Genomic DNA, 23,863 nt, shown 5'->3' with positions numbered 1-23,863 from the left:
AGAAAACAAAAATAAATGTACGTTTATACAGTTCGACATCATAGACTTCTATCCCTCGATATCCGAAGAACTTTTTAACATTGCCCTAGAATTTGCCGAGGCATAAACTGATATATCATCGGAAGAAATCAACATCATTAAAAAATGTAGAAAATCAGTTCGAATAAATAACAATATCCAATGGATAAAAAATAAAATGACAAATTCGTTTGATTTGGCGATGGATGACTAGGATTCTGCAGAGGCATAAGATCTTGTGGGATTATTCATTCTATATACCCTCACAAGCATATTTGATACTACGGATATCGGCCTATATAGAGATGATGGACTAGTTATAATAAACGACTCCAACAAAGTACAGAGAAATAACTTCAAAAAATAATACACAAGGAAATGAAGAACTAGGCCTAAACGCAGACGTATTAGCTAACATAAGAATAACAAACTTCCTGGACGTCACGTGAAATTTAGATAAAAACACATATGAACCCTACTTAAAAAATAACGCTAATCCAATATACGTAAACCCTAAGTAAAATCACCCACCGTTAATTATAAAACAGATTCCTAACTCGATCGTAAGTAGACTCAGCAATAACTCCGGCGACGAAAATGCATTTAACAGGTCAACCAATATTTATGAAACATCCCTAAAAAATAGTTGACACAAAAATATTGATATCAAATATTAGAAAAAAAACCCACCAATAACTATAATAAAATTAAAAATAGAAGAAAAAGAAATATAATCTCGTATACGGCGCCATAAAATAAAATGTTAAAAACAAAACTTGACAAGAAATGTCTAGATCTTACCGAAAAGCACTTTCCCGCAACCAACCGATTGCACAAAATTTTCAATAAAAATACCCTAAAGTTATCATACAGTTGCTGCGAAAATTTAGAGATGATAATTAAAGCACATAACAACAAAATATTAATTAAAAGCAATGAAAACAACAACAAAATAAACAATAAAAAAGTGGACGCCATGACAAAAATAAAACTAACACAAAAAACACATATGTAACTAGTAGTAGTAGTAGTAGTAGTAGTAATAATAATAATAATAATAATAATAATAATAAACCAACTCCGGACAATAACAAGCATACTAGAAATAAAAATGAAAATACTTATAACGAACAAGATAAATGCAACTGTAGATACCGCAAACTTCATATTAAATGTCGAACCAAAAGCATAGTTTACCGGGCCACAATATTTGCGATAGAAAACCCGAAGAACAAGAAGTATTATATAGGTATGACGTGCTTAGATTTCAAAACTCGATATTATGACCACAAAAGTACATTCGATAATAAAAAAAACACCGTATGAAAACGACACTATCAACCAAATACTGAGAACTCAAAGAAAGCGGACATTCGCCCGTAGTCGAATGGAAAATAGTAAGATAAGCAAGCACATGTAGAGAAATAGACGATCCATGTAGATTTACGAAAAATTTGCTATCCTATACTTTAAAGAACCTCAACATCTATTAAACTGTAGGAGAGAAATAGCGAACAACTGTGTTCACAGGATACAATTTACCCTAGGATAGAGATACAAAATAATTTTAAAACTATCAATAACAATAGAAAATAAACAAATAAAATAAATAAATAAATAAACATGCATATGTATAAACTATCACACACACACACACACACACACACACACATATATATATATATATATATATATATATATATATATATATATATATATAAACTAATACATAACAAAAATTAACCTATGTTTAAAACAGGCCAAGACACTAAATAGCACACACACAAAGGAACGGGTCAACCAGAGGTCAAATGGGCTTTTGTCCTGTAAGTGCATGTTTATTGGCTGACTAGGAAGGGTGCCATTGATACTAGAAAGCTGATTGGCTAACAAAAACTCAATAGAAGGTGCGTATATAAAAACGCGAGACAACTACGAAATTCTCGCATGAGCCTGAAGAATCCTAGGGTGGATGAAACGTGGAATATTCAGTGTAGCTTAATCACCATATATATTTTATAACTTACTATATATATATATATATATATATATAGAGAGAGAGAGAGAGAGAGAGAGAGAGAGAGGGGCTTATATGTAATATACTGAGTTCGTGTAATTCAGTAAATTTTCATATACCACTAGGGTTTAAGCCAAAAATGGTTGACTTACGGATTATGCTACAAAAGTATCACATTTTATAATTGAGCATTAATATACTGTGTGTGCAAAATCAAGACTTCAGGACAAGGTGTTGATGGCAACAAAAAGTATATTTCATTTTATGTTACAATTGTTTCAATGTCTAGCTCGACAATTTCAAGCATTTTATCATTTGAAAATTCTCAGAAACCATCATTTCTTAAGACTTTTCAAATAAACATACTTTTGGCAATGTAGCATTTTTGGAATAGAAAGAAAAAAAGGGGGAATCCCTAACGGGAACAGCATGCGAGAAACATTTACCTTGGTTGTGGTTCCGGAAAAGCCCATTTAAATATTAATTTATCGCCTAATTTTCGTATCTTTATTTAATAACAGACTTATGGGAAGTTTCTACGGAGAGCTCTAAGCCATTTATCACAACCAAAGTAAATGTTTCTCCTATGTTTTTTCCCGTTAGGGATCTCCAGCCTATTTTTCTTTCTATCAAAAAAATGCTAGATTGCCAAAAGTGTGTTTAGTCATAAAGTCTGAAGAAATGCTGGTTTCTGAAAATTTTCAAACGAGATAATACTTGGAATTGTCGAACTGGACATTGATACAATTGTAACATAAAATGAAATACACTTTTGGTTGGCATCAACACCTTGTCTTGAAGTCTTGATTTTGCACACACCGTATATATATATATATATATATATATATATATATATATATATATATATATATATATTATATATGTGTGCATATATATATATAATATATATATATATATATATATATATATATATATCTTTACATAACACAAAAAGATGGAGGAAGTGGGCATGGCTGTGGAAATCTCTTTACCCGAATAGGATATCGAGCATGTTAAAAATATACCATTTGTTGTAAAAATCTAATGGATAAACATCTGAAGAAGTTGGTGAGAACAGGATATTTTTACGGAAACATAAATCGTGAAATTGCCAACTCATTAATGAAACAGTTGTAATGGAAAAATCCAGGAAATAAACGAAGGTTATAAAAAAGAAAACGGGAATCTTTGAATTTTCAACAAAACGTTGCACTATATATATATATATATATATATATATATATATATATATATATATATATAACAATCTGCAGACAGGCTGTTTTGCTGTAATACAGCTCTTCAATGCGACTAGATCGAACCTACAACCATCTGATTGATTATTGGTAGTCCTATCATCTGGCGAATTGGATCCGCGCTCCAACACGATATTTTAAAATGAGTTTTATATAAACATTTGACTGCACATTTAACGTGCTCGATTTGTTTGTTTATTTATAAGCCAAAAGCTTCGCATTAGGTTAAGTAAGATAATTTCATTTGTGCTATACGGAGAAGAGGGAGAGACGTATGTATATTAATGTACTGATAGGCTGTTTTGTTATATCACAGTTCTTTAGTGCCTCTCTCTCTTGTCTGTGTTGTAATACAGAAACAATCATATTATTATGATGTCAATTTTGAATTTTCTCTTCGCTTACTCATCAGAAAAAAAAATTGTAGCTTTTAACTTTAAAAAGAAAAGAAAAAGAGTTGGGCATAGTCACATAAAGCCGGAAAACATCCGAAGAATAGTTGGGTATTGTGTTATGATATCGAAGCCATATCTTATTGTATATGTTGTGTTTTAAAATGTAACATACAAATAGCTTCATATATAAGGGGATCGGTATAAATGAAAGGTAAAATATAACTGAAAAAGGATATTTTTCTCCATGAACACACGCACACACACACACACACACATATATATATATTTGTATATATATATGCATACATATATATATATATATATATATATATATATATATATATATGAGAAAGAGCGAAAGAGAGAGAGAGGGAGAGAGGGGGGATTAGAGATCATATTTGTATGTATTATTATAGAAATATATATTATGCTGCATTTCCAGGCTTCTTTAACAAATGTGGAGAGGGAGAAAGAGACGGAAGGGCAGAAAGACTGACAATAAGGAAAGAGAGAGGGGGAGAAGAAACGTGATGTGTCCAGATGGGTTGTTATTCTGGACAACGTGGGCGGCCGTGTGCATAGGAAATAGGATTGCGTTGCATTGGCTATCAAATTAATTTTTTTTCTCTCTGCACGTGTCCACCATTTTTTTCATGTCATTCATCTCCGCAAAATCGACTAATTTCTCCAGTTTTGCGCTTGAGGTGCTTCTCCATGTGGGCCTTTTGTTCCAATTAGATGAGTTTCTGTGATAATCCATGTATAATACTAAAACGCTGGGAATCTTTCTCGATTGCTTGCTTGCAGATTGGATGTTTTATATGCACAGAGGAAGGGAGATAGGAAGATAAGTTCACCACCACTACCATCTCGAAGAACAGGGTGGTAGTGGTGAGTGTAGGGGATGTAGAGAGTAGTATTAGTAGCAGTATCGTTGTAAGAGAAAGAGAGCAAGAGAATGATAAATTCCAAAAGAGAAGGCGAGTTGTAGAGTAAGAAGAACGATAGAGTAGAAAAAGAAAGTATGAAAGGGAGATAAATTGTAAAACAGCGTATTTATTTATTTATTTATTTGTAACTGTCTCTTTTTATAAATATCTCACTAATAGTTTCGGAAAATGTAAAATCAGTGTTTTTACATCTTGCTGACTATTATAAGCTTGCATACCTTCATGTCTTTGTATTTTCATGTCCAAGAGAATTTTGTGGTTTCATTGTATGTATATACGTTTTATCTACATATTCCTTATTATTATTATTATTATTATTATTATTATTATTATTATTATTATTATTATTATTATTATTGTTATTATTATTATTATTATTATTATTATTGTTGTTATTATTATTATTATTATTATTATTATTGTTATTATTATTATTATTATTATTGTTGTTGTTATTATTATTATTATTATTATTATTGTTGTTATTATTATTATTATTATTATTATTGTTGTTATTATTATTATTATTATTATTATTGTTATTATTATTATTATTATTATTATTATTATTATTATTATTATTGTTGTTATTATTATTATTATTATTATTATTGTTATTATTATTATTATTATTATTATTGTTATTATTATTATTATTATTATTATTATTATTTTTATTATTATTATTATTATTATTATTATTTTTATTATTATTATTATTATTATTATTATTTTTATTATTATTATTATTATTATTATTATTTTTATTATTATTATTATTATTATTATTATTATTATTGTTATTGCTGTTGTTGTTGTTATTGTTATTGTTATTGTTATTGTTATTATTATTATTATTATTATTGTTATTGTTATTGTTATTGTTATTATTATTATTATTATTATTATTATTATTATTCACTCACTAGGAGTGTCCACACAGGCCATCACCAGTGACCACTCGCTGACTATATCCTGTGGTGATCGCTAGAGTCTGGGTGACAACAAGTATCTCCAGATTTCCAGTGCTCTCTTTCTCTCTTGATAACCAGCACACGTGGCTTCATGTTATTTCATACCTTGGAGTTCTCGCTGGCACTGCCTACTGGTATTCCTTGGAGTTTGGGTGGCAAAAAGCCTCCCCAAGATCCCAGTTCTCTCTGAACTCTTCCAGTGGAAGTCTGGTCAGTTCCTCTCCCTCCTCTGTCCTCCTGGACTCTTCGACACTCTTTATTGTGGCGCTATCTGATGTACAGTCTGTCATTTTTAAAGAGGCGTGGTATTTTCTCGTTTCGTTTTTATTTTTGTTTTCGTGTGTTTTCTGTTTTCTTTTTTTTTAATTTCTATTGAAACATAGAGTTATTGGTTAATGTTCACAGTTTACGTAGGTCACTTTCCAGATTCTCGGATTTTTCTTAGGATTTAAGCTCCATCATCATCATCATCATCATCACCATCATCATCATCATTTCTTTATCGTTTTAAGGTTGTTTACTAATCATTTTCTTTCTTCGAAATATTTTCTCTTTAAGAATTTCATTTGATTTTACCACGTCTTTTTTATTCTCCTTTTTATTTATTTTTTTATCATTCTCCTTCATCTTCTTCTTCTTTTTCTTTCTTTCTTTCCTGTTTCTACCCATCCTCCATATTCTTCATATTTTTCCATCTTCACATTTCTCGTCGTTTTTCAACTCCGTTTTTCCTTCTTCTTCGTCTTCTTCACATCCTTCTTCTTCCTTTTTTCTTCTTTTTTCTTCTTCAGATGCGTCTTCCTTTTCTTCTACACTAATTTTTTCTTGTTCTTTTCTTCTTTTCCTGTTTCTCTTGCTTTTTCTTCTTCCCTTTCTCCTTTTTCTTTCTTTATATCTTTCTTCTTGTTTTTGTTTTTGTTGTTTTTCTTCTTCTTCAAATCCATACCCCTCTTTATTTTTCAATTTCTCCTCGTTTTCTCCTTTTTTCCTCCCCTCCATCTTCTTATTTTTAGTTCTTTTTCACATCCGTCGTTTTTGTTTGTTATATGTCTACATATCAATCTTGTTCTTGTTCTCCTTGTTTTTCTTCTTCTTCAGTTTTAACTTTTTTCTCTTACCTCTTCAGATCCTTTTTTTTTTCTTTTACTTCTTCTTCAAATCTGTTCACTTTTTCTTGCTCTATTTCTTCGCATCTGTTTTCTTCTTCTTTTTTGTTCTTTTCTTCCCTCTTCTTCTTTTTGTCGGTCTTTTTCTTCTTCCTCTTCTTCTTTGTCCTGCTTCGTCTTCTTCTTCCTCTTCTTCTTTGTCCTGCTTCTTCTTCTTCTTCTTCTTCTTCTTTGTCCTGCTTCGTCTTCTTTTCCTTCTTCTTCTCCTTCTTCTTCTTCTTTTTGCCCTTCTTCTCCTTCTTCTTCTCCTTCTCCTTCTTCTTCTTCTTCTTCTTCTTCTTCTTCTTCTTCTTCTTCTTCTTCTTCTTTGTCCTGCTTCGTTTTCTTTTCCTTCTTCGTCTTCTTCTTCTTCTTCTTCTTCTTCTTCTTCTTTCTTGTCCTGTTTCTTCTTCTTCTTCTTTTTTTCTTCTTCTTCTTCCTCTTCTTCTTCTTCTTCTTCTTCTTCTTTGTCCTGCTTCTTCTTCTTCTTCTTCTTCTTCTTCTTCTTCTTCATCACACTACCATTCACACCTCATCACCCATGAACACCTCACACATTTTCTTTTCACTTGATTATTGCAAAAAACAAAAAAAAATGCCAATTATGATTCTCTGTTCAACCAATCCTCAACGTTCAATAAACATAATAAAGAGAAAATCACTTAATTATTGCAGAGAAAAAAATCAATTAATTACGTCTAAAAATCAATGCTAACTTCATTTAGTCATGTGTTTTTCTTTTGTTTCATGTGGGCCTGTGCGTATTCTTTGTCTTCATTGAAAGAGTGTGGTCATTTGGCATGGCTAATATTAGCCAAAGCACATATTGTGCCAAATGGAATTAGCAAATATGAAAATATTAATAGAAATAATTATTCCTGACATATTTAAAGATTTCGCAAAAATGGTTATCGATTTATTGAATTTTTTTTCAATCAAAGATGTTGAAATTTTATCACCTTGGATTATTTTTTTCAGAAAACAAAATTATTAAGCTTTACTAATGCAAATACTTGCATATACAATCATTACACCCACACACACACACACACACACACACACACACACACACACACACACACATACACACACACACACACACGTATATATATGTGTATATATATATATATGTTTGTAGTCATCGACATATAGTCCTGTTTCCTTGTATCACAACGGTGCCACTAGACTAGCGCCTCTCGCAAGCCGAATATTAAACGTAGAACCATCGCTTTGACAGTCAGCAATTCTACCGATCGACCCACGGGAGCGGCGCCCGTAAATCATCTCGCCAAATGTCTATTTAAACAAACATTTGTCCACCACTTTTACAGTGCTTTAACCGCTTGTTTATAAATTAACAGTGAGCGTCGCATTTTTCAGCTAATTAAGTAGCGGGTGAGATTATTTACGACAGTGCTCTACCCAAAGAGGAGGGGGGCTTAAAATATTTGAGTCATCGACATACAGTCCTGTTTCGTTGTATCACAAATCATCAGTGCCGCTAGACTATATATATATATGTATATATATATACATATATATATATATATATATATATATATATATATATATATATATATATATATATAACGGTTAGAAGTTCCGTCTGTCGTTTGAGCAGTCGAGTTTCGATCCTGGCTTGAGGAGGTAGTTGGTTATCTACCCGAACTGATGAGTTGTGATACTGAGAGTGAATGACAATATATATATATATATATATATATATATATATATATATATATATATATATATATATATCTAAATGTTGAAAAATTAATTAGGATAGAGAATCGAAAATATCTTGGGTTATTGGAATCGGAATTGGAAGAATTTGACCCTAATTTCCGATTATTTTTGTTTCTTGACAATAAAAGGTGAAACAAATGTAAAAAATTTGAAAAGAATCGGAATCAGTACTTGTATAAGAATCGGTAATTTAGAACAGAACTGGTAATCGTATCGAAATCGGGAAAACGTTTGAAATCGTCCCATCACTAATATTTATATGTATGTATTTTAACAATTTAAATTAACTTCAAATCATATTCCCTCCAAAAATGATGAACAATTATATTAAAATTGTTTACACTTGTTTCGAGATAAGGTTTATTGTCAGTCATATTATATAGACATAATATTTATCAAACCAGTAGCTTTCTTAAGTAAATTTATACCGGAAAATTAACAAGATTAATGCATCCCAAAAACTTAGTATTCGGTGAAGAGAAAAAAAAATTATAAGAATATATCTTACGTCGAATACCTCTGTAAAATGTGAAATTATTTGCACATTATATATATATATATATATATATATATATATATATATATATATATATATATATATATACAGTGATGATCATAGTTATTGGCACGGTAAAATAAAAGTAAAATTTTGTCTAATAAATTCTAAAAAAGGGATTAAATTAAAGAAAATAACAAAGTATATTATGTATTTTAAACTGGCCTTTCCGATGCAGCAATCGGATTTTAGAAAAAATAAATAACAAAGGAACAACAAACATAATTGCAAAAAACCCTTGTTCAAAATTATTGGCACGGCTTTGTTTTTCTTTTAGTATCAGTATAATATCAATCAATTTCCGGTTTACGTGCTTTCTGAACTTTTTTATAGCCATATTATGCTTGTTTAACGCTAATTCAGTGAATAATTTTTTTCAGATAATTTTTAGATAGCGATTTATTTAAACTATTATAAGTGACTAAATTATAATTTTCAATCGCCATGGTTAAAACTAAGGAACACAGCGAAGACGTCAGGAAGCTTGTTGTAGCATGACATACCAATGGGGAAGGCTATGATAAGATTTCAAAGAAGCTAAACCTTCCCAAATCCACTGTTAGAGCCATAATAAACAAGTTCAAATCGCAAGGCCACGTTATGAGTTTAGAGGGTAGAGGGAGAAAAAGGATTCTTTCCCCAAGAGATGAACGGAAAATTGTTCGACAAGTAAAACAAAACCCAAGGATCTCTGTTGGGGAGATTGTTGATGAACAGAGCACCTCTGGAGTGAATGTATCTCGACATACAGTTGGTAGAGTTTTGAAGAGAGCTGGTTTAAAAGCATGTCGTCCGAGAAAGACTCCCTTATGGAAGCCTATGCACCTGAAAGCAAGGCTAGCCTTTGCAAAACGTCATATTGATAAAGATGTTGCATTCTGGAAACGTGTTCTATGGACTGACGAAACGAAAATAGAGTTATTTGGCCATAATAAAGTGTCTTATATTTACAGAAAATCTGGCGAAGCTTTCCTGCCTAAGAACACCATACCCACAGTGAAGCAGGATGGAGGCAGTTTGATGTTTTGGGGATCCTTTGCTGCCTCTGGACCAGGGCGACTTGTTAAGGTCACAGGTAGCATAAAAAGGAAGATTATGTTAAAATATTGGATGAAAACCTGAAAGACTCTGCTAAAGAGCTCTCACTTGGTCGTCGTTGGTGGTTCATGCAAGATAATGACCCAAAGCATTCGGCTAAACTGACTAAGAAATGGCTTGAGGACAATCATATTAATTTTTTGGAGTGGCCATCACAAAGCCCAGACCTTAATCCAATTGAAAATTTATGGAGAACATTAAAATTGAGGGTAATGCAAAGGAAGCCTAAGAATCTTATTCAATTGGAGGATTATTGTCAGGAAGAGTAGGCTAAACTTACTACTGAAGAGTGCAACAACTTGGTTGTAAACTATGAAAAGCGACTGAGGAAGGTAATCAAGGCCAAAGGCTATACAATTGATTATTAAATAAATCGTGCCAATAATTTTGAACAAGGGTTTTTTGCAATTATGTTTGTTGTTTCTTTGTTATTTATTTTTTCTAAAATCCGATTGCTGCATCGGAAAGGCCAGTTAAAAATACATAATATACTTTGTTATTTTCTTTAATTTAATCCCTTTTTTAGAATTTATTAGACAAAATTTAACTTTTATTTTACCGTGCCAATAAATATGATCATCACTGTATATATATATATATATATATATATATATATATATATATATATATATATATATATATATATATATATATATTAGCAGATAGCAGACCGCCACGCATTGCCTGGTCGTAATATACGCCTCAGTATTATATTTTGATTAATACAGATTTCGTATTTATTATAATAATAGCATGTTTGGATGTGTATGTTGAGCAAAAAAAAGGGGGTAGTAGGAAGGCAGGCTCCAACCCGTACCGCAAAGGAGGAAAAGAACGGGATAAAACCTAACGTTTATGCTGTTACAACCACCGTCAAACCGGAAGCGACAGCTTTTGAAATCAAGGCTAGACAATATAAAGGAGAGGATAACTTTCAAATATATCGGCGAAAAAAGTGACCCCCCTCTGAAGAAAAGTACCTAGTTGAAGAGGAAGATATTAATGGTTTTAGCCAATTTTTCGATATTAGTCGTATGAAAGATCGAACTTTAAAACGATACTGATCTTAATAAAATCCGTCGCTTCTATTGAAAGTTTAAGGCAGACATGAAAACAGACATACACACATACGTTTATATATTGGTAACTAAAAATTTTCGACCCGAACTGATGAAAAAGCTTGCCCTATTTCTGAATATCCTTTATGTAAAATTTCAAATATTTAGACCAGAAATTGTCTGCGTAATTTGGAAGAGACCGCAGAGGTCATTTTCTTTTTAACTTTGACCCCTATTATGACCCCTTTAAATTTATTGCTTTGGGCTCAAATCAAGTTATTAAAATAGATCCATATCCAAGGAACCTATATCTTAAATTTGAAGTGCGCAGACCCAAAATTGTGGGAGGAGTTTTGTAGAGTTCTTAAAGGTCAAATCGTTGAACCTTGATCCCTTAATCGCCAAATTTCTGGCCAAAAACCGATCACATCAATTTTCCCAAATCTCATTAACCTGTATATCAAATTTCGAGTCTATAGAGTAAAAAATGTATAGAGTTATTGCGTAGGGAAACGTACACAGACACACAGATACACAGACATAGAGATACTGTCACTTTTATATATATATTATATTATATTGGATCCAATATATAGTAATGATTTTAAAAGTTTTTAAAAATGACACGGCGACACCACCGAGAATCGAAACCAAAACGTTTAGCTTTCGATTTACTTTTTCCTGAGACATTAATGCCTGACCTATAAAGGCATGTTTACAGTGAGGCTAACGATTAAAATATGAATCAATAGCTATTACGTTACGCATGCATATTTGTAATGCAGTTGTTCGACCTTCCCTTGGCAAATCTAATTTTTTTTTAATTTTCACGCTTTTGCATCGATTTTCCCCAGCTAAATCCCAAATATAAAGTTTTTCATGGCTTTGAATACCCTATATATTAAGGTTCATGTATGTATACCAAAAACTGACAGAGGGGTTTGGTAGGCAAAAAAACATGTAGATATATACGCATACATAAATATATATACAAAGAGGCTTGTGTTTTCTACAAACGGTTTACGCAAATATTACGCAAGTATAAATAATGTAGAATATCTGCATGAATATAATTACACGTAATAGTTAACTAAAGATGATAATCCTATAAGAAAACCGTAAACACTGAAAGTTAATTAATTAAAATGAATGTTTACAAGAATATGCACATTAGCTAGATCTTTTGGAGATGAATTCAATTCCATGACCTATATAAACCAAAGTTGCATTGCTTTTTAAATAAATAGAAAAAAAAGTTTTTTTATAATAGCAATACACACAAAAAAGAAACAAATTATACGAGTATATATATATATATGTATATATATATATATATATATATATATATATATATGGCAATTAAGCTGCACATAATGGATTCGTCAGGTTACTGCACTGAATCGTTGTTACCACACGTTTTTATATATACATGTGGTATTAAATTGGTCAATCAGCTAATCACATTGTTTATTATGTCCGCTTCCACTTTAAGCAACTTATGGTAGAGCATTTATAACGCATTGGTTCACTTTATTTGTAATTCACCTATTTCTTAGTTTATTTTTGGAGAGAATGTGGCATCGTTCCTTGTGTGTTAAAAGTGCACCTAGTTTTAATCTGGTTATGTTTTGATATGTTTGCTTATATTTTTGTCTATACTAGTTAATTTATTCATTAATCATTGTTGTTGTTATTATATATTTATTTACGCTGAAACGCCGACCATTACGCGTAGCTTAATTGCCATATGTATGTTTAAAACTTTAAAAATATATATTCTTAAAACCTAGGTCTGAACACGTATTGAGCACTGTTGAAGCAAGTAGTGAAAATAGATACTTAACATTTTATGTAGACACTTAATATATGTATATATATATACATACACACACACACACATATATATATATATATATATATAATACTAAAACTCTGTCGTTCTTGGTTGTTTGCTTGTTTGCTTGCGCACTATCCTCCTCCTACTAATACTATGCCTCCTCTTCTTGCTACTACTATGACTTCTCCTCTTTACAACTACTGCTACGCCTCCTCTTCTACCTCTTACTACTACTACTACTACTACTCCTCTTCCTTATCCAACTATTACTACTACTTGTTGACATGTATTCCCCTACTACTACTACTACTACTACTCTACTACTGCATTTTTTTACATCGTTCAGTTCCGTATTAGGTTTAAGTTATTTTAACGCAATTTTCTTACAAATACATCAACTATTTTACAATGTATTGTTTTACTGTGTACGTTCTCAGCGACCCCAATTTTGCTTAATTTCCACGTTTAAATTAAAAGATATTTCAAAATTTGAATTTAACTTTAAGTATTATGGTATTTGTTCAGTGCACATTTACATATAAGTATGGCAAACCACTCATAATTCAATGGCTGTAAGTTTTTTTTTCAAGAATAAACAATTATAAACAGAACGACTCATAGAAATCTATCTATATTCTTTTTTTTTCATTTTCATAGACTTTCATAGAAATGTGTCTGTTACGTCACAAAAAACTATTTTCTTTACATCAGAAGTGTAACGCTCATACATTAATTCCATAGTTAATATATACTGACCCAACGGGTCATGCGTAGTCTAGTATATATATATATATATATATATATATATATATATATATATAAACAGCTGTTTTTCTCAATCTCGGTTTTCCAGTGTGCCTATGGAATGTGTTTGAAACTAAAATTCGAAACATACACATCATTGTTTTTGTCACTTGTTTATATTGTCAATTACTAAGGGAACTCTATATTATTATTATTATTATTATTATTATTATTATTATTATTATTGTTATTTTCATTATTATTATTATTTATTAATATTATTATTTATTAATACTATTATTTATTAATATTATTATTATTATGATTATTTATTATTATTATTATTATTATTTATTAATATTATTATTATTATCATTACTATTATTATTTTCATTATTATTAGTATTATTATTATTATTATTATTATTATTATTATTATTATTATTAAGATTAATGCTTTACGCTAAGTGAAAACCAATATTCTAGTTAATTTTTAATCGATATCGATTATGATCATAAACCTAAATTCTGCACTTGTTTATGGTGTTGTGGTATTAAGATAACATATGCTTCCTTTGAACTACCATGCAGTCGAGTAAAGTTTGAGAAGCCCGGCTTTGAGGGGTATTTTATGCATATATCATAAACAACCGCAGGGTAATCCACCATCATTATTGTCGTTACTCAAATTGACTATTGAGGTTTCCAGAGGCCTTATTCGTGGGGTTTTATATGAGAATACAGTCAAATTCGAGATCAACATATCCTGTCATGATTCGGGCGCACAGTATCGTGTGACAATTTTGCGCGTGGTTGATTCTCGTTGTGCACCATTCGTGCTTTCCTCAACCCTTCAGCGTGTGGATGCCGTTCATTTTTCGAACCTTTCTACACCAACCCTAATTCCATTCTTTAATATCACTTTCCCGAATGCATTTGCTTTCCATGTTGTGCGAACAATTCCACACCTCCTCGTATCCTCCCTCAAACAATTCTTACACCGCGTCTTTTGTCTTGCGACCTTTTTAGTTCCCACGTTTTAATTCAGAATGAAATATTTACTTATAACTGGAATAGCCGTTAATCTTTACAACGTGATCAGCACATTTACAACGAGTTTATCAATACTATATCGGAGCAACCAGACTCGTCTAGGAAACTGATTTTGCCGATTAATTTATTTAATTTTACGTAAAAATCTGTTATATAACTTTTTCAAACGCTTTAAGAAATTGACGGTATGTGGTCCAGCTCTCTGATGCATATGTTTTGTTTTTTATTTTTTACATAGAAGTCACTTCTTATCAAGGCCCGGAGGCCACTCGAGGATAAGGGCTATTGAGTGTATAGTAATCAATGAGATAATATCGTAGTAATCGGTAGTAATGGAAATTTGGTAGATTGTATTACTTCAGGAGCGGTTTATCAGGAATTTGTTTATGTTGGACTTGAAGACAACCAAGTTGTAGTCAGCTGGGAAACAGGCAAACGGAACAGAGTTCCACAGGTGTGCAGTTCTAGGAAAGAAGCTATTTTCATGGAATCTACGTTTTGATTCAGGCACAGTTAAAGAGTAGGGGAAAATTATTAGAAGTGGGTTCAGCTAGACAGCTGTTTTTCGTGAAAGATTGGCGAGAGGGGACCAGAGATTAGAGATCAGACGAGCACTTGCCATGGAAATAACGATATAACAGAATTGAGGGTATATAACGGTTGTATAAGTAACGTGTCTCTGTCGTCTATATAATTATTTATGTACATCGTGTGTAAATGTTTATGACAGGTCTCTATTATCGTTAAGTTTCTCTATTATCCCTGGCGTTGATGCCTGTGTAATATGCATATAACGAGGCATTAACAGATCAGAGTTTGTTTTTCAACATCATGGATAACATTATCGGCAGTATTGGAAGGGCGTAAAGATTTTGGTATCTAGTGTTTATTATTCTGAAACAAAGTTTACCGACGTGTACCTATAATGCGGTACTGGATTTCTACCCAGGAAGGCTCATCCAAATGATAAAAAGACACACAGAAAACCTGTCTGAGGATGGGTTATTAACCTACTGGATGTAAATCAGATTTTTTTATAAAAAAATAAATTTAAAAAAATCAGAACAAAATAAAACCCATCTCCAAATATACATATTACTAACAAAAATGACTACATTTTTATCCAAACCCTCGTTCCAAGGAAAATTTCTGACGTCACTAAATAAATATTACATTTTAAAAAAAAATTGTGTGTATTAGAAATATATTAGGTTGGTGCAAAAATAGTACCGTTTTTTTTTTACGTATATGTATGTGGTAAATAACAACATCATTTTTGCACAAACCTTATAGATGCCGGAATGAGAGGATTGAAAGACAAAATAAGGGAAAGCTAAAATTACAAGACTGTCGAAAGTAAACCCGAGGTTTACTTTATACTTTCTGTAAAATCCAGTTACAAATTGATTGAGGAGGAGATGAGCGACTATCGTCGGCATTAATTGTTTCTAACCGAAATGTCAGCAAAAGAAGATACAATAAAATAAATATAAAAACGAAAATAATGAAAAATAATTAAACAAAAAGAAAGTCACACAGAAAATGAAACATAAAATTCTCTTTACTTTTTATTACTGGGAAGCAAAGGAAATGTAAATGAAACTAACTGGTTGACTTTAAACATTGCTTTGTGGCAATCAACAAATCAGATTATAACATAATACACATTCAATCCTGATTGGCTTTAAAAAAAATGTTGTTTTAAATGGGAGACACTAATATCCAGGATTTTGTGATCCACCTGACATGTCAGTTGACAGAAAATTTAATTAAACGATAGTCTCAGGAGGACAAATATATATAAAAATAAAAAAAAGCAAAGGAGAAGCAAAGATAAAAGAAAAGAAAGATGGTAAAGGATTTACGGACGGAAGTAGAGAAAAACGGAACGATGAGAATAAAAGGAAAAGAAAAGGGGTTAGATGATTTAACTGTTTTGTTTTATGGCATCACTGGGCAGAGATCCTACGTAATTCGTACATAATATAATCATGAGAAGAATTTAGCGTACAGCACTATTGTTGACAACAGCTTAATTCTAGCATCTATATATTAATGGGGTAACGTGTTTGTTATTTCTTTATTTTGCGTGTCAGTCTTACATCCGTGTGACTGTCATTTGATTGTTATGGGCTTTCATTTTTTGTAATAAATAATTTCACCAAGAATTCTTCACGCGTTTAGGTTTCGGTTATAGTTGATTGGAATTCCAGTAATCCATCCTTTTTTATATATAATTTTATCAAGAATTCTTTATAAGTTTTGGTTGAACTTCAAAAACGACATTATTTTTGCACCAACCTACTTGATGAAGGAAATTAAGTGCTATATATATATATATATATATATATATATATATATATATATATATATATATAAAGTAAAACATGGTCACACACTATATCTGTCTATATATATATATATATATATATATATATATTTGTAGTCATCGACATACAGTCCTATTTCGTTGTATCACAACTCATCAGTGCCCTTAGAGTAGCACCTCTTCCAAGCCGAGGATTGAACCTAGAACCATCGCGCTGATAGTCAGCAGTTCTACCGATCGACCCAAAAGAGCGGTGCCCGCAACTAATCTCGCCACTATCTATTTTAAACAAACATTTGTCCACCACATTTATAGTGCTCAAACCGCTTGCTTACAAACAAACAGTGAGCCTCGCATTTTATACACACACACACACACACACACACACACACACATATATATATATATATATTTCGTAAGTTTTTGCTTCAGTTTCGATTTAAGCTGATGCACCCAAGTCATATTGATATATTTTTTTAATTTTTGAAATCACACCTTTATGGTATATAAAAATCGATAGAATATTAACTCTGGAATGTGATGATTAAAAGACGAAATAATTGAAAGCTACAATTATAAGATTGTCGAAAGTAAACTCGGGGTCTACTTTATATTTTTTATGAAATCCAGTTATAAATTGATGCAGGAGTGCATGAGCGGCTCTCGCCGGCACTAATTGTTTTATGTAGATATCGCCAGATATAGCATTACGAATTGATAGAAAAAAAAACTCAACAATGTTCTTAATCGTAGGTTCTAAAACAACTAACAGTAATTATTTTATTTAAATAATATACATTAATATGTCTCTTGATGAGACCTGGTAATTCAACGGCACCGATAAATCTTTCTTTAATAAAAAGAAGCCGGGTTTTCTGCTAATATGATTCTTGTAATAGATCATTGATCCAGATGGATTGGTCCGAACATTTATTGGTATGTAGATTGTATTATATTATATCTGTTCAGTTTTGGAGGGGCTTCATCTGAGCTGAAACTGTATCCCTAATAAGGCATTAAAACCTAACAACTCAAAGGCAAGACCGTAAGCACTTCCTGTAAGAAGTTTTGACCCCGGAGCCGTGCATTCCATTCCAATTGGACAATACAAAGCAACATTGAAAAGAGGGAATCATGAGATGGGGGCGTAGGGAACAAACGATGATAGCGAAAAGCTTCTTTGTTTTGACACTGAAAAGGAGAAACGGGCCAAGGAAAAACACAATGAAAGATGAAGATTCATACAAAATAACTCATGCGGAGGGGAACACTTCCTGGGATTCCTGCAATTGAAATTTTCTAGGAAAAAAAATACTCGGTGGAATATGATGGAACCCCCGCACAAAGGCTGGTTCTCAAAGAGTCCAAATCAAAGTAGACGTTTAAAGAGTTTAGTATTTTCATATAAAGGCACCCCATTAGTTGATAAACAGATAGATAGATGAATAGAGATAATAATCTACGATAGATAGACATATTTAAACAAAATCTATATAATAAACCTCAACGTCTGTCTGTCTGTCTGTTTGCACACGAATAGGCTTCTATATGGTTTACTATTATACTAAACTGAACGCGATGACACTGATCGGCGATGGGTATGATAAAGTAACCCCACCAACGGAGATAGGGAAGATCGGTTATAAGAGGGAACTTATGTATGCCCACACTGTTTAACGTAGAGCTACCAAATGTGGCGGAATAACTCGCCATGAGGAGGGAGAAGCTTTTGCGGGTTACACCACTAACCCTCATCAACGGGGATGGGCCCTAGGGGTGTTATTTATAACTGAGAACCCTATGCACGCTAACACTGTTTAACTTAGAGCTACCGAACTTGCCATAAAAACCAACTATGGGAAGGGGGAAGTTTTTACGGGTTACATTGCTCACTTCCACCACAGAAGTGGGTCCCCTGACGTTTTCACTTATAATGTGGAACTCTAATTATAATTAGAGTCCATACGTTTCTGTCAATAATAATTCCCACTACTGCTCCCTCGTGTTCGTTTGAGGGGGGTACATATCAAACAAAATGTCCCCCTCACAAAGATGATCCGAACAATGCCGGGTTTGTCTCTCTGTCTCTCTGTCTGTCTGTACATCTATAGGACGATGTAATATAGACTAACGTCTGTGTGTCTGTCTGCCTGTACATCTATAGGACGAAAAGGAATAAAAGATACAAAAAATATGTAGAAAATAATTATCAGTTTAAATTAATTTAAAAGTTGTTGTTAAAACAGTCAAATGTTTAATTCGACACATTGCTACCAAAAATTCGCTATTCCAAATCTCGACGCTCTGCTATTAAAAAATTAACTCCAAAACTCGATACTTTACTGTCAAAACTCAAATCTAGAACACGACGCACTGCTGATAACATTTGCTACTCTGACAAATCCAAAACCAACCCAGTCTCTGAAAAATCAGGCTTTTTATATCCAACCGGAAGCATCTCATTTGCATGTTAGCTGACAATATCGCAAGCGTATAAAGAGAAAAGGCGGTCATTTTTCTACAGACAGCCCATAAACAGTTTTGTACTAATTCTTCAGTGCATAATTACAGAAGAGCAACTCATTTTACCTTTGGTAGCATTTTTCCAGGTTTTACATATTAGAATAGTGATTTTTAATATATATACTGTCATAAAAACATATTAAAAAATAGACACTACATAAAAGTTCTACGATATCCACCTATAGTTTAGACATTTATTTACAGTCTTTTCTAATCCGATGTGTGCAATACTTTAAGAAAGATCAGAGACATGAGCCTTTCAATGAAGTTGAAGAAACCCATCAAGAATTTAAAATTTCAAATGGAAAGAGGCGAAATACATTCACGGTTCATTATCTACTCCCCATCAGTGTTGCTGCACAAATATATGGAAGTGTGTTGCGCTTGTACACCACGAATATCATTCACCTCTTCACAGAGTCCTGGTTTCAGCAATATGTTGGACAAGATTACAGAGAAGACACGATATAAAGAGCAGATTTTACATTGTGCGTTATTTTTTTCACATATTTCTAACTATGATGAAATCAAAATATTTATTTAATTATTGATACAAGTGAATATTATGAAATACCGTCAATATAATGTTTTTTATAATGTTAAAAAATTCTGGGTATTCCCAAGTTGCACATCCAATATTTGCGGTTTGGGAATTATTTAGCTGGTTGATAAGTTGTTTTTGAAGGACGTCAGGCTGATGGAACTCACTTTATAGCATTGGATGTACCTGTACCCTACTGGAGTTGAATATTGAGAAAAGTGTCACCAAGAATCTCAGCAAAAACATGAATCAATTTTATTCGGATAGAAATACTGAAACATAAAGAGAGTTGCAAAGTCAGTTGGCTTTTACGACAAACACAATGTGATTTTTTAGAGATCCATCTTACCTTTAATCTGCTGACGCAAGAAAAGAACAGAATAAAAGGCACGAAATCAGAAGGCTATGCATGCGGTTGGGGACAACCTGTGAATTTCAAATTTTTATGGGATTCCAATGAATACACCAAATCTGTGAAACTCACCCACAACTCTGGCGTCCATGGGAACCGACGCGCTCCTAGTCACAATGCCGTGGGTGTCGAATCAGTGAGCTGAATTATCTGGACGGAAAAGTATCCATCATGTAGCCTGCTGGAACGTGCATATACTGAAACTTGAAACTCAAGCGCTCACCGCCCACGTCCTTCACTAGTGCAAGGTCAATGTTGCCTGCCTTTCAGAAGTCAGACTTTCTGACCCAGGCCACAACACTAATAAATTACCTCTATCGAACGTTGCCTATCATCTCTAGCACTGTGCTCTCGCTATGGCGTAGTACTGGCCCTACGGGATCAGATGGACAATGCTCTCCTTGCTTTGAAACCAATCTCTCTACGTCTCACCAGTGGGCGTATGCGGGGAACTCTCTTCAATATTGCTGTCGTGGCTGTGTACGCCCCGACTCTTGATGTTGTTAATGTCCCCAAGGACCCCTTCTACGATAGCCTGCAGACTGTTATAGATGATATCCCAGCAAGAGACTGTGTTGTGGTTGCGGGTGATTTCAACTCTCGCACCAGTCTCGGAGATCCAAATACAAGATAAGTTGTTAGCCCATTCGCCATTCATGACCGCTTCACAGAGAACAGCTGATCGACTAGCACCCGAGTCCAGCACCCCCGGTAGCAACCAGTGACTTGAATTGAATGACCGTGTCACTAGGAATCAAATTGACAACATTCTAGTCAAATCCTGCTAGGCCTCTAATGTCCTGGACTGTCGCGCATTCCTGGAGCTGAAACAGACAATGAACATGGCTCTGACTATGCCACGATTCGATCAAAGCTGCGTCTTTTCATGAAAGCACACCAACCATCTAACTGCCCTGTGAAATATGATATATCGCGACTCAGATGACAGCAATCCAAAGTCGAGTTCAGATCCAATTATCAAATCGCTTTGCCGGTCCCCAAGCACTTCAACACTGCAGAAGACTCCTGGCAGTCTTTTAAAACCAGCGTTAACGAAGTTGCATCACAGACCCTGTGTAAAACCAGTCGGCGAGTGAAGGACTGGATATCTGGCTGAACTATAGAATTTGCCAATCAAATCAAACAAGCCCACTGCTCAGAGAACTTCCACCAATTGCGACACAGGACTGCCCGTTCTGCGAACACCGATCTCAATACCTACTGGCGACACGTCGCTGAAGAGATGAAGCAAGCTATATCACTAGCAGATTCCCGAAAGCTTTACCAAAGCAAACAGCAGCCAAAGTGAAATGTTGCTGGATACGAATGGACCTTCTATTTATCAAATGGGAGACCGCACGATGCATTGGAAACAAGATTTCGAAACCTTACGGAACCACGACCCCCCATCTTAACGCTCCCCTCCTTCCTTATCGAACCTTTCTGAGTACGATGCCAACTGCGATCCGCCAATGGAAGGAAAGATACGAGATGTCATCAAAAAAACTAAAAAAAATAACAAAGCTGCAGACCTCTACAAGAGCTGTCCCGGGCTTATCGCCAGTTACTTACACATAGTTCTCGACACTATGTGGCGCTCTGAATAACTTCCTTAGGGAATTAAGTTTATATATCCATATGAAAACCTTTACTGTTGAAATTACTTCAGGGCTCCGTAGTAGAGTGGAAAATATAAATCCCAGTATACCAGCTTTATTAAAATTATATAAATAAGCTGGTATATTTGTTCACTGTTGACCATATGGGCATTTATTTTATAAATAAACAGATCAATAAATAATTTGGAAACAAGAAACAAATGAGCAGATAAAAAAGCGAGAAATAAATAAATAAATAAATAAATATAGCTTATCAATAAAATAGATGAATAATGAAGTCGCCACACGAAAGGAATAAACAACCATAAAAAACCAAGATAGGTAAATAACGGCGATGAGTGTATAATAGTACTTCAGTTCAAAGCAAAACTTTAGGTCAATAAACAATTGCCAAGTAAATATAATACCGCTACTAGAGCTTGACCACATAGGATTCAACTGTCTTCCTCTTTCTTCACCCCATCTCCACTTCACCACACCCCCTCTAAAACCCTTACTGCTCACATTCACAAAGTGTACATCCCACTTTCTTCCAGAGCGTGATCCACACCAGAATATCTTATAAACACAGATATAATATTGACCACCGTTTCAATATCGCTCCTGTTTTGGTCTGATGAAGTGGTCTATTTGAATTAGGATTCCACTGACACATGTACGCATATATATAACCAATAATGTTTTTATAATAAACAGATTATATACCAGTTCTGTTCTCCATTGGCCACTCTTTAATTATCATGCGGGCTTCATTCGATTTATATCTAGGAAACCAATCTATGCAACCATTATATACACACAAATACACACACACACACACACACACAAACACACATATATATATATATATTATATCTATAAAAGTGAACGTGTCTGTCTGTGTGTCTGTGTGTCTGTGTACATTTCCCTACGTAATAACTCTGTCAATTTTTAGTCTATAGACTCGAAATTTGAAATACCGGGTACTGAGATTTGGGAAAATCGATGTGACGGGTGTCAACCAGAAATTTGGCTGTTAAGGGGTCAAATTTCAACGATTTGACCTTTAAGAACTCTACCAAACTCCTCCGACAATTTTGGGTCTAGACACTTGAAATTTTAGATGTAGGTTCCTTGACCCTGAATCTAACTTAATAAAGTGATTTGAGCCCGAAACTATAAATTTTAAGGGGTCATAATAGGGGTCAAATTTTAAAAAATCAACCATTTTTTTTTTGTTTTTTTGCTTTTTTTGCACAGCATACACCTCCAAACACCCGAGCAACGCCGGGCACCTCTGCTAGTATATATATAATGTAATTACCAGCCTACCCGTGATATCAACGTCTGTCTAATACCGTACAGTTTACTCCGTCTTACGACTTAATTCACTGTTTAGATGTCTTGATAAGAAATGTTATCAATGTTGTGTTTTAGAATAATACGAAATGAAATTCTCAAGATTACAAGATATGAAGTGTACGGAAAATCTAATGAAAAAATTGTAATAAATATCGCTAAAGAAGGCAAAGTCCGTTCTTCTTTATCAATGTACACGAACGCGGTACGTAAATGTATGGGTGGTTGAAATTGTAGAAATATATGCACTTACT

This window comes from Euprymna scolopes, chromosome 17 (genome assembly GCF_053919585.1).
Source record: "Euprymna scolopes isolate OS-2025 chromosome 17, ASM5391958v1, whole genome shotgun sequence".
In the NCBI taxonomy this organism is placed as follows: Eukaryota; Metazoa; Mollusca; class Cephalopoda; order Sepiida; family Sepiolidae; genus Euprymna; species Euprymna scolopes.
Note: the sequence above shows the minus strand (reverse complement) of the source record.